At 42.6% G+C, this 15244-nt stretch overlaps 1 long non-coding RNA gene across 1 annotated transcript in view; it reads right to left on the minus strand.

The window, feature by feature from the left end:
• LOC125462298 (uncharacterized) overlaps positions 1 to 15244 on the minus strand; it is a 46461-nt gene that overhangs the window by 17389 nt on the left and 13828 nt on the right. The window contains exon 2 of the long non-coding RNA XR_007249637.2: positions 14611 to 14756. This is a non-coding gene — a long non-coding RNA (uncharacterized LOC125462298). The remainder of the gene's footprint in view (positions 1 to 14610; positions 14757 to 15244) is intronic.

Here is a 15244-nt window from a genome sequence, read left to right on the forward strand (position 1 = left end):
CTGTCTCTTCCTCCTCTCTGTCTCTCTTTCTGACACCATCACTATTTTCTTGTTGCTGTGTATCTCCCTGCTTCTGTGTCATTCCCCTTTTCCTTTCTGTGTTTTTCCTTATTTCTCTCCCTTTCTCTATCTACTACTCCCTGTTTGTCTGTCTTCCCTTCTTACTACTGCTCTTCTGGTTTTGTCTTTGATTCTTTGAGGTAGACTCTTGTGCAGTTGAGTGATCACCAAGTCTGTGGGTACCACAGCCTTTATTGGCTGGAGGTAAGGTCTCATATATGAAAACTTCTTTTGGGGAGGATTTTCACTGCGAGACCTAATGAGTGTTCTCACCATATCTTAGCAAACATGTCCCAGTTATCTATCCTTCCCCATGGCATCCCTCATGCTCAATTCTATTCACATCTTACAATGGCCCGTTCCTGAAACAGCTCGCCTCTCAGCAAATTTCTGCTAAAAGCTGGGTATTCATTGTGCCTGACCCATCTTTAAAAGGCTGCTGTGCACCAGGACAATTGTTGGCAATCCATCTTACCCCTCACTGGCAATATTGTGGCAATAGCAGCCAGAACACACAGCGAACGTGGCTAATGCTCCCTCATGCATACAACACCATTCTCTCATCTCAGTCACTATTTAATCACCAGTCCACTGTCCTGAGCTACATTCCATCTAATTATCCCATCGAAGGTGAGGTGACTTAGAGAGTCCCTCATGGCCACTGTAGACCCACAGCTTGTCATTGTCCTCAAAGGGAACTTTGCAATGGGACAATTCCTGACATGAGCTTTTATTCACCCTCAACAAAAGTGAATACAAACAAAACCCACAGAGCCTAATGTTTGTCCCGATACTGTCAACTGTATGCTGGCATTATGACCAATTTCCAGTCCATGATGGTCCACTGTTCCCAGCTCTCATCTACTGGAGCTGGGTGTCAATCAGGTCTTGTCTGGCTGGTAGTGCCAAATGCAGGTGAGCTCTGTCATACAGTGAAGGATCTAAGATTGTATTTGCCCCAGTCAACTTCAACAAGCAGCCCTTAGACATGACTGACCTGACCCCTGACTGATGATATACAATTCTTCAGACTGCTAATGCTGGCCACACAGGGATTGACTTTTAACCACTGCCTGTACTGCAGTCAGACAGACCCCTGACCATGAAGGGCCCAAGCTGATGACTGATTATGGCTAAGGCCCTTTACTGTGTGTGTAATGTGCCAATGATTGACACGACCTGATTACCTGACTCTTGTGCAGTTGCGTTACCTGACAGACTGCACTGACCCCAACTGATGACTAGCCCTCACCCAGTTGGCCATTTGATTGAATGCAAGTGCAGTGTGTTTGCTGTGCAGGCAGATGGCACACATACTGTAGGACATCTTGGTGTGCTGTACAGCAAGGCATTTACCTGGACGGATCCCTAATGACCAGCCGCATGTCTGTGTAAAACAGCATGTCAATATGGCAGTGCTGATAACATGTCGGCGCTTCCGCTAGAACCCGAAGGCTAACAGGCACAGCACGGCAAGGTGAAGCTTGGGTACCATGAACATGCAGGTAAGCACCAACTGAGCAAAGACTATGAGAGCAAGTGAGCAGTTCTGTGATGCAGCTTGGTACAATCCTGTCCCTCTGTGTAAAGTGTCCTTGCAGTGCCTTTCAATGCTAATTGCTGGTGTGCCCCCAACACAGGTTTATGCTTCCTAAGCATCCTGCAAGTGGCTTAGAGAGGGGTAATGAGGATTATGGGGGGTTTGTAGATGGACAGCTGTTGTGTATGGGTGGGTCCCATGGATCATGCCCAGAGATACTGTTGGTGCTGGAACAATGTGGAAATTCTTTCCAACCAGTGGCAAACTGAAGTCATTAGGAACTTGCTCTGAACCCTGTGCTGAGAATTTTTGATGTATGGTTTGTTGAGCACATTAAGGCTAGTATTAATGAGATGAGTTGCAGCAGTGGTAAGGTGTTCAACAGATTATAATTCCCCTTAATTGGCAATTTGCTACTGTCCAGTGAGGAACTGTTCTGTAAGGGACCCAAAACACTAGCTCTGTTTTTTTTCTCCACAGATGCTGCTAGACGTGCTGAGTTTCTCCAACAGTTTCTGGTTTTGTTTGGGAAACACTCCTTGCTGCTTGGCAAAAGCATAAAACCTGCAGTGAGTTGCTCCCAACGTCAATGTAGGCTTTGTGGGACTTCTTGTCTGATTCTGTCACAGATCCTGCCAAAGCCCATGTCACTCATGGCCCCTATAGGATTCCTCCCTCTATGTTTATCAATCTCTGTCATGAACTCGCTTAATGACTAATCTTCCATGGGCCTGTGCGAAAGAGAATTCCAAAGATTCACCCCTATCTGAGTGAAGATATTCCACCTCAGCTCCATTCTAAATGCTTTGCTCTACATCTGAGGCTTCGTGTGCCCCCTGGTTCTATCCTCTCTAGAGAAAAATATCTATCTGGACTATATCTTTTATGAATTCTGTAAATTTCTGTGAAGTCTTTCATTCTTTGAAATTTATAATACAAGCCCAATCTCCTTAATCTCTCCTGAAAGTTCCATCATCCCAGGAATGCACCACAGGTTTATGGAAAGTACATCACAGGTTTATGGAAAGTACATCCTTGGGTAAGAGGTCCAAAATTTCAACTATACTTCAGGCACTGTTCCTTAGAACTGAAGCAAGATTTCTTTGTTCCTGTACTCAAAATCCTCTTGTGTTAAAGGCTAACATACCATTAACCCCACCTAATTGCACCTACATGTTAACTTTCAATAATTTATGAACAGGGGCCCCTAGGTCCCTTTGGACATCAATACTTACCAATCTATCACCATTTAATTTGACTGGGACTATTACTATTTCCAAACTATTCCAAAAGGATCTATGGAAACAGTCACTAATGTGGAATTAGAGGAATATGTAAAAGATTTAGGAGCTGAGAAAAGGACTGTGATATCCTGATTGAAGATCCTTCCAGATGATTGAACCACTGTGTGTTCGCAGCGATTGACTACAGGTGTATCTCTGTTCCATCCCGGAAACTGCCAGTCTCATTCCACAAGAGATGGATGGTTTCTTTGCTCCTTGTGTCATCTCCAACACCTTCCACTCTGACGTGTCAGTTCCACTGGTTGACAGATAAGTACATTCTTCAGCAAATTGCACAGATACATAATGTGACCATTGACATATATTTGGCAATTATTTTTCGGGTATTTACTAAATCTTAAGTACCAATCATTGCTTTTAGTTGGCTTAGTAAAGGACATTAGTCCTTGGTTGATTAATAATAGATCTCCAAGCTGTTCAATCCAGTCTTTTGGGATGTTTTATGAACACACTGAATACTTTATGAGCTGGGTCAAATTCTGTCTTTTGTTAAGATCTCCCCTCCAAAGTGTTTCATCCTCAGTGCAACTCCTGCAAGTCAGGACTGAATATCTTCAAGAATCAAGAAAGAAATGGCTATTAAAATGAATAATTTTTTTTAAATGGTTAGGTGGGTGTTCGACCTGAGTGTTTCCTACTTGGGATTAATGTAAAGTCGTGTGGTCATGGTTCAATGGTTTGCTTTGATCTTACTGACAATATTCACCATTACCGTCACTCCCAGATGAATGATTTCTGTGACCATTGTCATAAAACAGTTCAATTTGTGACTAAACGCCTGAATAGTTTATCTGTATACTCCTGTGTGCGTGGTAAGTCTGAGGCAGTAATTCAACTACCTCACTTTGGAGAGCTTCACAGCTGGTTCCAATCCTGTTTCACCTAATATTAGTAATTTCCAGTTGGGTAGCTACTGCGAGATTTATCTTTGGTTAATTCATTCCTCCTAAATTCAATGGAACTGAACTGAATGGAACAGGAAATGATCAATCAGCCCCTTGACCCAAATCCATTGAAATACTAGGAGCCTTTTCACCCCTACACCCATTGAAACTGTAGGTTGCCATCGAGTGCCTTCAGTCTGTTCCACCATTTGATAAGATCACTGCTAATGTGTACTTCAACTATTGACCTTTTACTCTGTATCCTTTGTCACACACATCGGACAAAAATCTGTAATAAAAGGTGGGGTTTTACACAATGGCCAATTCATTTATCGCACTGAGAGCTCCACTTCAATTACCCCTCAATGGGAGGACCCCTCATTCAGTTTCCTACAGAGATACTGATGAGGATGCTTCGGCAAGGATGCTGAATTGCTGATGGCGGTCTGTGAAAATCTGGCATGTTGCAGTACTCAGTACTGCCACAGGATGGCAGATGATGCAGCATCATTCAGCATGTTGGCAATCTTAACATTTCCATTCACATACAGGACGTATAATTAATCTCTTGAATTCTAGATCAGAGGTGATTAGTCTGAATTCATGGAGGGTAATGGAGGGAATATTGATTTTGTACTAATCCTCATCATAGCTTAAAACCTGTCATGTGAATTAGCCAGTGTTTTTACATATAGAGATTCTGGAAAGAGCTGTGGGCCAAAAATAAAGTATGTATTTCAGTGGTCGAGAGAAGAAAGACAAGACTGCTCATGGAATTATGGCATCCACCTTTTGGGGTGTTGGGGGTGGGGTGGGGGGAGGCCTGGTGTTTGGTTTAATGCTGCATCTAAAGATAGCACCTTTGATATTGCAACAATCTTTCAGAGTTGATCATCCAACAGCGCAAATTTATTGCCCCTCAGCAGTGCAGGGCTCTCTCAGTACAACCTCTCTGAAAGAGCAGGTATCCTTTTGTACAGCTTCTCAGGTATTTCAAACCTTCCATCACCCTTTCCTTCCAATAGTGCTGTACTCACTACTGATCCTCCATGATTACAGTACCCCTTGCTACTGCCTCTCTGTCAGTGCATCCTATTTAACAAATTGTTATGAAAGGGTTAATGATGAAGAGTGTATTAAGCTCCACCCAAGATGGTGATTTCATCATGACTTCATTGTAAAAGGCAGTATGAACACATTAGGAACTCTTACAGTGATGACCAATATCTAAGGTCTCCCTGTAGTCCTGGTAATGATATCTGTCTTATTAATGTAACTTTTATTTGACTGTAGTAATGCAATAAAGGATGCCTTGTTTAAGACAAGGGACATCTTCTTGTTGAGACTTACTAGCAGTTTAGCACTACTGCTGTAAATGGATTAGGACCTTAGATCCAGTTAAGGGAAGGGTTTAGTGATAGTAAACTACCCAATTGTAAATTGATTGTGGTTCTTGTCACATTGTTCAAACGTACATCGAACAGCACATCCAAAGCAGTGATCAGCGGTGTGCATTGGAATTCACTTTAGCAGTGGCATACACATGGTGGCAGAAATGCAGATAATTTCCTAGTACCACAATGACAACAGTGAGTGGGCATTTATAGCTTCAAAGACTAAGAAGTACTTTTACAGACAGTTAAAAACTGCAGCAGTTGAACAACCTGCAGAAAAATTAGTGGGAAGATCAACAAGGGAGATACAACACATAATGTTAAGGTCTCTTACTTCAGACTGGGTTAAAGAATTGCTGCAGGAAGTCTGAGCTAGAAGCTGGTGATATCTGGCAGTTACAAGTTCATTGGGAAACGAGGATCTGTCGGAAAGTGGTTCAGCTCTGAATGAAGAAGCATAAGAACTCCATGAATAAAGTGAACAATCCCTTTGGGCAAGGGGAACAGGCTGGAAGGATAGAATGTAAAAAAATGGAGAACATGAAAAAAAACAGAGAACATGCTGAGCATTGCCATCATAGTGAGCAGGCACCACAAAGCACTGTTGCAGTAGCCATTAAAGCCATCCAAAGCCATAAGAGTATTTCAACATCACTAAGCCAGAAATAAAGTGCAGGGAGGCAATTTAAAAGCCCAACTAGCCAGAGGCTGGCAGCAGGGGAGGGTAAGGACATTACCGTGGTGCAGAGAATGTACCATGTGGGTTTTATTTTGCAACTTAAGGCGAGAAGGTGAACTGTGTGGTTCTTCATTTATTGATGACAAGCTGGGGCCAGAACCTTTAGCTTGTAATGCTGCTTGACAACAGCCTTTAGATTTTTAAGTTGTAGTTTAGCAAGGATCTGATAATTGAGTCACACTTAAACCTCCAACCTCCCCCATAAAAGACATCAGTTTTACAAAAAATCCTCAAAGGCTCTGAAAAGAACTTGTAACTCAAGCAAAAGCCTAGGTCCAACTGACAGGCCATATACTTGAGAGGTTCCTATTGCTCTGCAGTTGACAGTAATGGGCTATAATTACCAAAAACCAAAAGAACTGGAAGAAAGCCATCTCATTCCACCATTGAGAGGGGTAAGAGAGAGCGAGACAGGAAGAAAGAACTAGCTTTGAAGGTTACCATTAAAAAGAAACCTCTGATGTAGAAGGTGGCCCTGATGAGTAGACCCCTAGTTATAATCAAAATCACTGTAAAGAAATATTTAAATTTGAGGAAAAGGATGTAGAGTCACATCACTGTCACTGCATTGGACGTGCTGTCCGATGTACTTTGGAATGATGTGACAAGAACCACAATCAATTTACAATTGGGTAGTTTACTATTACTAAACCCTTCCCTTAACTGGATCTAAGGTCCTAATCCATTTACAGCAGTAGTGCTAAACTGCTAGTAAGTCTCAACAAAAAGATGTCACTTGTCTTAAACAAGGCATCCTTTATTGCATTACTACAGTCAAATAAAAGTTACATTAATAAGACAGATATCATTACCAGGACTACAGGGAGACCTTAGATATTGGTCATCACTGTAAGAGTTCCTAATGTGTTCATACTGCCTTTTACAATGAAGTCATGATGAAATCACCATCTTGGGTGGAGCTTAATACACTCTTCATCATTAACCCTTTCATAACAATTTGTTAAATAGGATGCACTGACAGAGAGGCAGTAGCAAGGGGTACTGTAATCATGGAGGATCAGTAGTGAGTACAGCACTATTGGAAGGAAAGGGTGATGGAAGGTTTGAAATACCTGAGAAGCTGTACAAAAGGATACCTGCTCTTTCAGAGAGGTTGTGCCGAGAGAGCCCTGCGCTGCTGAGGGGCAATAAATTTGCGCTGTTGGATGATCAACTCTGAAAGATTGTTGCAATATCAAAGGTGCTATCTTTGGGTGCAATGTTAAACTGAGCTCCCGACCTCACCCCACTCCCCAAAAGCTGGATGCCATAATTCCACAAGCATTCTTGTCTTTCTTCCCTCCGCCACTGAAACATTGTTCTTTTGGCCCACACTCTTTCTAGAATCCTGATATCATATGATAGAATCATAGAGCAAGAAACCTGGCATTTATAGTATACATCATATAAGCAGCACTTTGAACAAGCATGAAATGGTTGTGATGTTTTGGAGCTGAGGTGTCCTGTGTATGGATATAGCTGGGTGAGGACAAGAGGTTGACTGGCCTATGCATTAGTGACCAGTCAGCAAAGACAAATACATTTTGCCTGCCAACAATCAGGTGATCTATTCTCAGGTAACTGAACTGCTTGGGGCTGGGGCTAAGAAAGTGAAAAATGGTTTAACCTCCACCGGCACGAAGCCGTCTCACTGTTCTCTGCAGTCAAACTCCATTTTAAACCTGAAGAAAACCAATTTAGCTTTCCTTTTGCAGTTGTTGTAAGCTGTGACTTTTAACTGATAACTTAGAGGCCATTTATAGGTAAAGTATCCACCTTCTGACTCTTAAAAACCAGTAGAAGCACCTAAAGGAAGACAACTGAAAGCGACATTCTGACCAACATGGGAATCATAAGAATCATCTCAGCAACCTGTGAACAGAAACCACTGAACTGCTTCACTGTCCTGTTCTGTCATAAACTATTTTCCCTGTCTTTCTTTGTCTGTGTACATGTTATTGGAAGGTTATAAAGAGAATATCATTTTAATTTGTACCGTTCTGTACCAACTGTTTATCACCATTTACTTATAGCTGGAGTCTTATTACCTATAATAAGGTGTAATTCTTTTAAATGCAGTAACCTGGTCTATGCTTTCTGTCTACCTTGGCAGGAAATCAGATAATTTGTCCAATTTTGTTTAACTATTTAAAAAAAACATCTTTTAGCTATTAGGATGCATCGAGGAGGAGCAGATCTTGATTTTCTGCATGTCGCCCCACTGAGGCATGTTGTGGTTAATGGAGATAATATCAGTTGGTTAAAGTAAGACAGCTTTCAAATTAAAGTAATGTTAGAGTGGACACTGCAACACAACAGTGTAAGATGGTAGAGAATGTATATGGAAGTCTTAATAAAGAATCTCATTCATGAGCATGAACACTTGTCATGAGCCTGAAGTCTTGAAGTTGGACGAGGAGTAGAATCTAGTTACAATGGAGAGCACATGGCTCAAGAGGGATCAGATCATACCAAGTCTGTCCAAAGACAAACAAATCAAAGAAAACTGGTCCAGGACCAAACAGTTTTCAAACAACCAGTCAAAGGGCAATGGTAGAACATTTAACTGAGTTTGCTAGACTCATGGAAGAATCCAAAAACAAGGCAGAATCTATTGAGATTAGCTATGATGGCATAAAAAAAATGTTTCATATGTCTGGAAGAACCACTAGACAGCCAGCCGAAATAGACTCAAGTAAACTCGACAAGAACTGACTGAGGATGTGTTACCATTTACAGTGTAGTGTTAAAATCTGCCAGATCAAACATCCTGAGATCTGGCTACAAACAGATATTTTTGAGCACTGACAGAAATTCACAGTCATAGATGGCTTACTCGTGTACAATGTAAAACGACTTATTCCAGCTTTCCATCAGGAAGATGCCTGTAAAGGATATACCAGGTAATCTCTAGGATTCACAGACAATTACTGGGCAGTACGATGGTTCAGTGATTAGCACTGCTGCCTCACAGTGCCAAGGGCCTGGGTTTGATTCCAAACTTAGGTCACTGTGTGGAATTTGCACATTTTCCCCAGTGTCTGCATGGGTTTTCGCCAGGTGCTCTGGTTTTCTCTCACAGTTCAATGATGTGCAGGTTAGATAGACTGGCCATACTAAATTGCCTATGGGTTCAGGGATGTGCAGGTTATTGGGATAGGGTGGTACTGTGTCTGGATTGAATGCTCTTTGGAGGGTCAGTATGGACTCAGTGGGCTGACTGGTCTCTTTCTGCACTGTAGGGATTCTATGATTCTCATGTTGGAACTGAGCTTGCAGTGCGGTGGCCAGAAATCACGAGCGATTGAAGATCTCTGAACCCCATTGCGAAATCAATGATCACACTGGCACTTGTTCGTTTGCTTATTATCTGCCTCAGGCTCAGTTTAGAAGCTATGCCCTTTGGTACATAACCAGTTCGGTCACTTGTTGTGCTTCTGGACATTGAAGACCCCAGCCAGAGTATATTCTGCACTGTTACCACCCTCAGTGCTTCTTACAAGTAGTGTTCAATCTGGAAGTTACTGATTCATTTGCTGGGAGAGGAAGTTTATAAAAATCAGTGGGAGGTTTCCTTGCCCATGTTTGACCTGATGCTGTGAGACTTCATGGTGTCCGGGGTGGTGTCAATGTTGAGGACTCAGCTAATTGGATTCAGAATTGGCTTGCCAAAGAAGGCAGAAGGTAATAGTGGAAGGGTATTATTCTGGCCGGAGGTCCATGACTAGTGGTATTCCACAGGGATCTGTACTGGGACCTCTGCTGTTTGTGATGTGTGTTAATGACATGGATGAAAATGTAGCTGCTGGGTTCATAAGTTTGCATATGATACAAAGATCAGTTTGAGTTGTGAATTGTGTAGAAGGTTAACAAAGGATACAGCGGGATATAGATCAGTTGCCGATGTAGGCGGAAAATGGCAGATGGAGTTTAATCCATGTAAGTGTGAGGTATAGCACTTAGGGAGATCAAATGTTAAGGAAAAGTATATATGTAAAAGTATAATGTAAAAAGTATAATGACAGTTAACGATTGATGTACAGAAGGATCTTGGTGTTCAAGTCCATAGCTACCTATAAGTGACCATGCAAGTACATGGGGTGGTAAAGAAGGCATATGGCAGGTTTGTCTTTATTGGTTGGGGAATTGAGTACAAGAGTCAGGCTGTCATGTTGCTGTTTGTAAGACTTTGGTTAGGCTACTTGGAGTATTGCGTTCAGTTCTGGTCACCACATTACAGGAAGGATGTGGAGGCTTTGGAAAGGGTGCAGAAGAGGTTTACTAGGATGCTGCCTAGATTAGAGGGTATAACCTATAAGGAGAGGCCAGGAAAACTCAGGTTGTTTTTTTCTGGAGCAGCGGAGGCTGAAGGGAGACTTGATAGAAGGCTATAGAATTATGACATGCACAGATGGGGTTGGCAGTCAGAAGGTTCTTCCCCCAGAGTTGTAATGTCTAATACTAAGGGGCAAGCATTTAATATGGGGCAGTGGCAAGTTCAAAGGAGATGCGAGGGGCAAGTTTTTTATGTAGAGAGTGGTAGGAGTCTGGAATGTGCTGTCAGGGGTGGTGGTGGAGGCAAATATAATAGGAGTGTTTAAGGGTCTTTTAGATAGGCACATGAATATGCAAGAAATGGAGGGATATAGACCATGGGCAGGCAGAAGGGATTGGTTGCCTGCAATGCAGAGATCGACAAATTTTTGATCTCAGAAGGAATCAAGGGCTACGGGGAGAGTGCAGGGAAGTGGAGTTGAAATGCCCATCAGCCATGATTTAAATGGCGGAGTGGACTTGATGGGCCCACTCCTATGTCTTATGGTCTTATGGATTAGTTGAATTTAGCATCATGTTCGGCACATCGTGGGCCGAAGGCCCCATTCCTGTGCTGTACAGTTCTGTGTCCCATGACTCCTACAGTAACTCCCTCCCTCCTCACTATGCTGTCACCAAGATGGTGCTGCTGTTGAGTGCGAGACATATTTCCATGAGTATAAGCCTTCAGTGCTTTTGCTGGAATCCTGTTGCTCAGTTACTCTGTGAGGCAGCTTTATCAATTTTGGCACTAAACTTGCTAGTAAGGAGGACTTTGCAGGGTCAACAGGGCTGAGTTCATCATTGTCACACTAATCACAATCTAGTAGTAGCTGTCATTGCAGTGCATACAACACAGCTGTCTCTCAGTATTGGCCACTTATGTTAATTTGATATTAATTATGTTTAATTGTATGTAGTTGGTGTGCGTTAGTTGGGTTTCACATGCTCCAAATCCTATGGTTGAGGAGGCGTATGTTTGAAAAGAGTAACTCCATAAACAAATCATTTTAAAAGTGTGTACAAATTAGTTTTAATTCTATCCTTCACCAACCAGCTTATTGGAGTATTACATGTTACAGCGCAGTGCTCCCTCAGTGTTGATCTTCTAACTATGAAATGCTCATTTGTCAACAGGTCAGTATTGTGTCAGCATCTAACAGCTCTCTGTGCTCCCTGATAACTAACTTTTAAACAGTGCAGCCCTCCCTTAGTAATTGCCCCCACTCCTACACCCTGAGAAAGTGTAGCTCTCCCTCACACTAACTCACTGATGGAGCTGCCCATATATCGTATAACCCTCCGTAAGCACTTCTCTGACGGTGTAACTGTCCATCACAACTGACTATCTGCTGTTTCTGGGTTGCCTCAGAACTGACCATACAACAAGGCAGCAAAACCTCAGTACTAATCCTTTAACAATACAGTATTGGTTTAGCACTGCCCATTCAACAGTGTAGTACGCCTTTAGCATTGAGCCTCCTACAGCACAATATCCCCTCAAACTGCTGCCCTGATTATATGGTGCATTCTCCATGTTGCCCCTCTGTCAAAACTGACCACTCTCAGCAATGACCCTCCTTGACAATGCAGCACTTCCTTAGAACTGACAGTGCTATACTCCTCACACCTGCCCCAGTGACAGTACAGCTGTCCCTCAGTAATTCACAGGATTTTCAACCTGGTTTATTCATTGCAAACACTCAACCTGCCATCTCAAAGGGGCTGAGGATTTTCAGGGAGCACCAGTCTTGCAGGCATTTAACCTGATCAGTGGGTTCCTGGAAGTTGTTGGTCTATTTTCCAGGTAATCACTACTCCAGCCAGTCTAGTGCAACATGTGTAGGAGCAGGTGTGTTGGCTGATGTGGCTATGTTCGCTCCCAGTTCCAGGCCTGTTTTAGGCACCATAAGGATATGTTTCCTCAACAACATAGCCATGAGGACCCATATTGTCCAACATGATTGGACACATTATTCTGACCTTTGGAGCTCCACAATTTACATCTCCTTGTCACCACCCCACTCCCCCATCTCCTTCTTCCTCTTCTCCTCTATCCCTTCTGTCTCCTTCTCCCCTTCTTTACCATTCCTCATCCGTCCTTCTCCCTTCCCTCCTTTTATCTCCAGTCCTTACTCTTCCAGTCGTCCCTATGTAGTGCATTCCAAGCAGTTGACTGTCATTACAATCTCAAATCTTGTCAGTGTTTAAAATCCAGGAACTGGAGGGCTGTTTGGAAATCAAATTTATCTCATCCTGGAACACCATGCAACAATCAACATTGTGACCCAGACAAGAGACACTTGTTCATTGAATGCAAAGTATGATTTATTGCTGCCCTGATCATGAAGTGTTTGTATGACTGGCCCAATGGCAGTGATAAATTCACATCTGCCTCTGATTGTCTGCGGTGTACTTAAGTTTACATTTATTTCCTGAATATGGTACTCACATTGTTAGTAAGTCAAGCAGTGAAATGCCGCTTTCATGAGGCTGACAATTATTCAGTACATACAATGAAGAAAGGAAGTTTACCCTTGTGTGGAGAGTCCAGAACTGGGTGACATTGTTTTAAAATTAGTGGTCACCCTTTTAAGAGTGAAATGAGGAATGTTTTCCTCTCAGATTTTGTGTGACTTAGGAACTTAGGAGGCAGGGTTAGTGAATATTTTAAGACAGAAGCAAATAGATTCTTGTTAGGCAGGGGAATCAAACATTATTGAGGATAGATGGGACAAACAGATCAGCCAATAATCTTAATTGAATATAGCAGCAGGCTTGAAGTGTTGAATGGACTAGTAGTGCTTCTAGTTTGTTTTGGCCAGAGCTTGTGGATTCTTGAATTTATCTGTGCATCTGCCTTTCACCTGATGTTGCTGCAGCTGTTGCATGTAAATAGCTTTGGACCCATCATTACTTTGGCAGAAGAATCCAGCCTATTCTGCACAATAGGATGAAGATTCAAGCATTATAGAGAATACAGAGCAGAGCTAGAGAGCAATGAGACTGTGAACAATAGATATGTTTGGATGATTGAGGACTACAGCGCACAGGGGATATGGAGGGAGATTCAATTTGCTGGCAGGGACAATGATGTGGGAGATTGTTTGTGAGGTGTGGAGGTAGAAGAATGGAGAAGCCAAAATTTGATCATCTGTGTGCCGCGCATGATCTTTTCAAATGGTTGTGAGGAAAATCCATTAACATTGGCATAAAGAGAATATGGAGAGAGCAGGACACAAATAGTAATTTATCTTTAAGCCAACAAATTAAGGTGCAGGTGGAATTATTTTCCACAATAACAACAGTTTATATTTATGTCATGTTTTATGTAGCAGTGAATTATTTCCACTACTGACCTGCTCACTATTGCTGTGGTACAGATCTCCGATAATTGTGACACCATGACTCACTGAGTTGCTGTGAAATCACAGCTGCTGGTTTGTGCTGCCAACACTGGAAATTGTGGTGCGTTATCGTTCTGAATTCTGTAATGAACGTCAGGTAGAATTGAAGCAATTGATGGCAGAGGCCAGGACGATTGTCAAGAAAGCAATACCTCTTATCATTCCCAGTGTGGAGTGGGAGTCTCAATGAGTTCTTGCCAAAAGACCATTCATTGTTGCGGTGTGTTAGATAAGCCAATTAAATTTGTGGTCAGAGCACATTCCTGTCAATGTTGGACTGTAGTTAGAATTAAGAGTCCAGCTAATGGAGACAATTTGGAGGCAACGTGTGATAGATCGAGCACTTCAGTTCAACACATTTAAAGAAAAGAGTCTTTGCATCATCAGACTACAAGTTGACTGTAAAATGGGAGTCTAACAGTCAGGTCTCCTTTCAGGACCTGCTGTGGAAGGGTTTAACTGGACAGGATAAAGAGAGTTCTACTCTGTACCTAGCCTATAACATTCTAATAGACTGGGTAAAAGACGCTTCAGAGCTGTAATGTTCGCCCTTTGCTGTTAAGCTGAAAGATTCTTTCACAAGTTTGTGAACCACTTTGCTGAAGATTTTCATAACATTTGAAAATAATGTCAAGAGATCTGCTATGAGCAAAAAAGGCTAAAATCCACAAGAGACAGGTGCACAGATGAGGAGCAGATGGTGGTTAATGGTGAAGAATGTAATGGATCATCAATTCACATTACTGAACACAAACACTGACTGCTCACAGGTCAATGTGTTATCGTTCTCTGTATCACAAACATTGACAGTCATGGCATATCAGCTTTCCATCAATTATTCCTAATGGAGCAGGTCATGACCAAGGTCATATCCCCTCCCTACACCACCCCTGGGGTCTGGGCCCTCTTGGCATCCCCTGAATCGGCTGTTGAGCAAACTAGTAAATGACTACTCACGGTGAACTTACCTAAACACCCCAGCGCCGGGATATGGCTCAAACACAGCTTGATCATGGTTTACATACGGAGTTAATCTGCCTCTGCACAGTTCCATCAAGCACAGGCCAATGTAGTCCAGGTTGAAAATGTGCTGTCAGAGCTAGAGCAGGTTGACCTGTGAATGTAGGATAAGCCAATAGTTTGAGTTCAAGTATTGAATTACAGCGAGAAGGGGTTTACTGGCAGGTGGAAAGAATCGGAGGAGGTCGCATTACATTCTGGCAAGGGGACAGGAGTTCAGGTACAGTATGTTTGGGCAGGACCTTAGATGCTGGAGTTTAAGGGCATCAGGAAGGCTTGGTTAGAGGAGGGTTACTCCGTATCTAAAACAGTTGTAATAACTTAGTTCTGACACTACCCCTCCCCCTCCCCGAATTAGGGACCGCTGCTCTCATTGCCTTTCACTGTTTTGTGGATTTGCACCTGGGAGTTTGTGTTGGGATATATCGAAATGAACTGAAGTCTCTGGGAGTCACGATTGGTTAGTTTAAGCTAGGGCACTAGCCTGATTCCTGCCTCTGGTTAAAATCAGGCCAGATACATGTCCTTAGTCAGCTGGTACCACTTGATCCCTGGCAGTACGGTGTATTGCTGGAATTTATT

This window comes from Stegostoma tigrinum, chromosome 23 (assembly GCF_030684315.1).
Source record: "Stegostoma tigrinum isolate sSteTig4 chromosome 23, sSteTig4.hap1, whole genome shotgun sequence".
Lineage (NCBI taxonomy): Eukaryota > Metazoa > Chordata > Chondrichthyes > Orectolobiformes > Stegostomatidae > Stegostoma > Stegostoma tigrinum.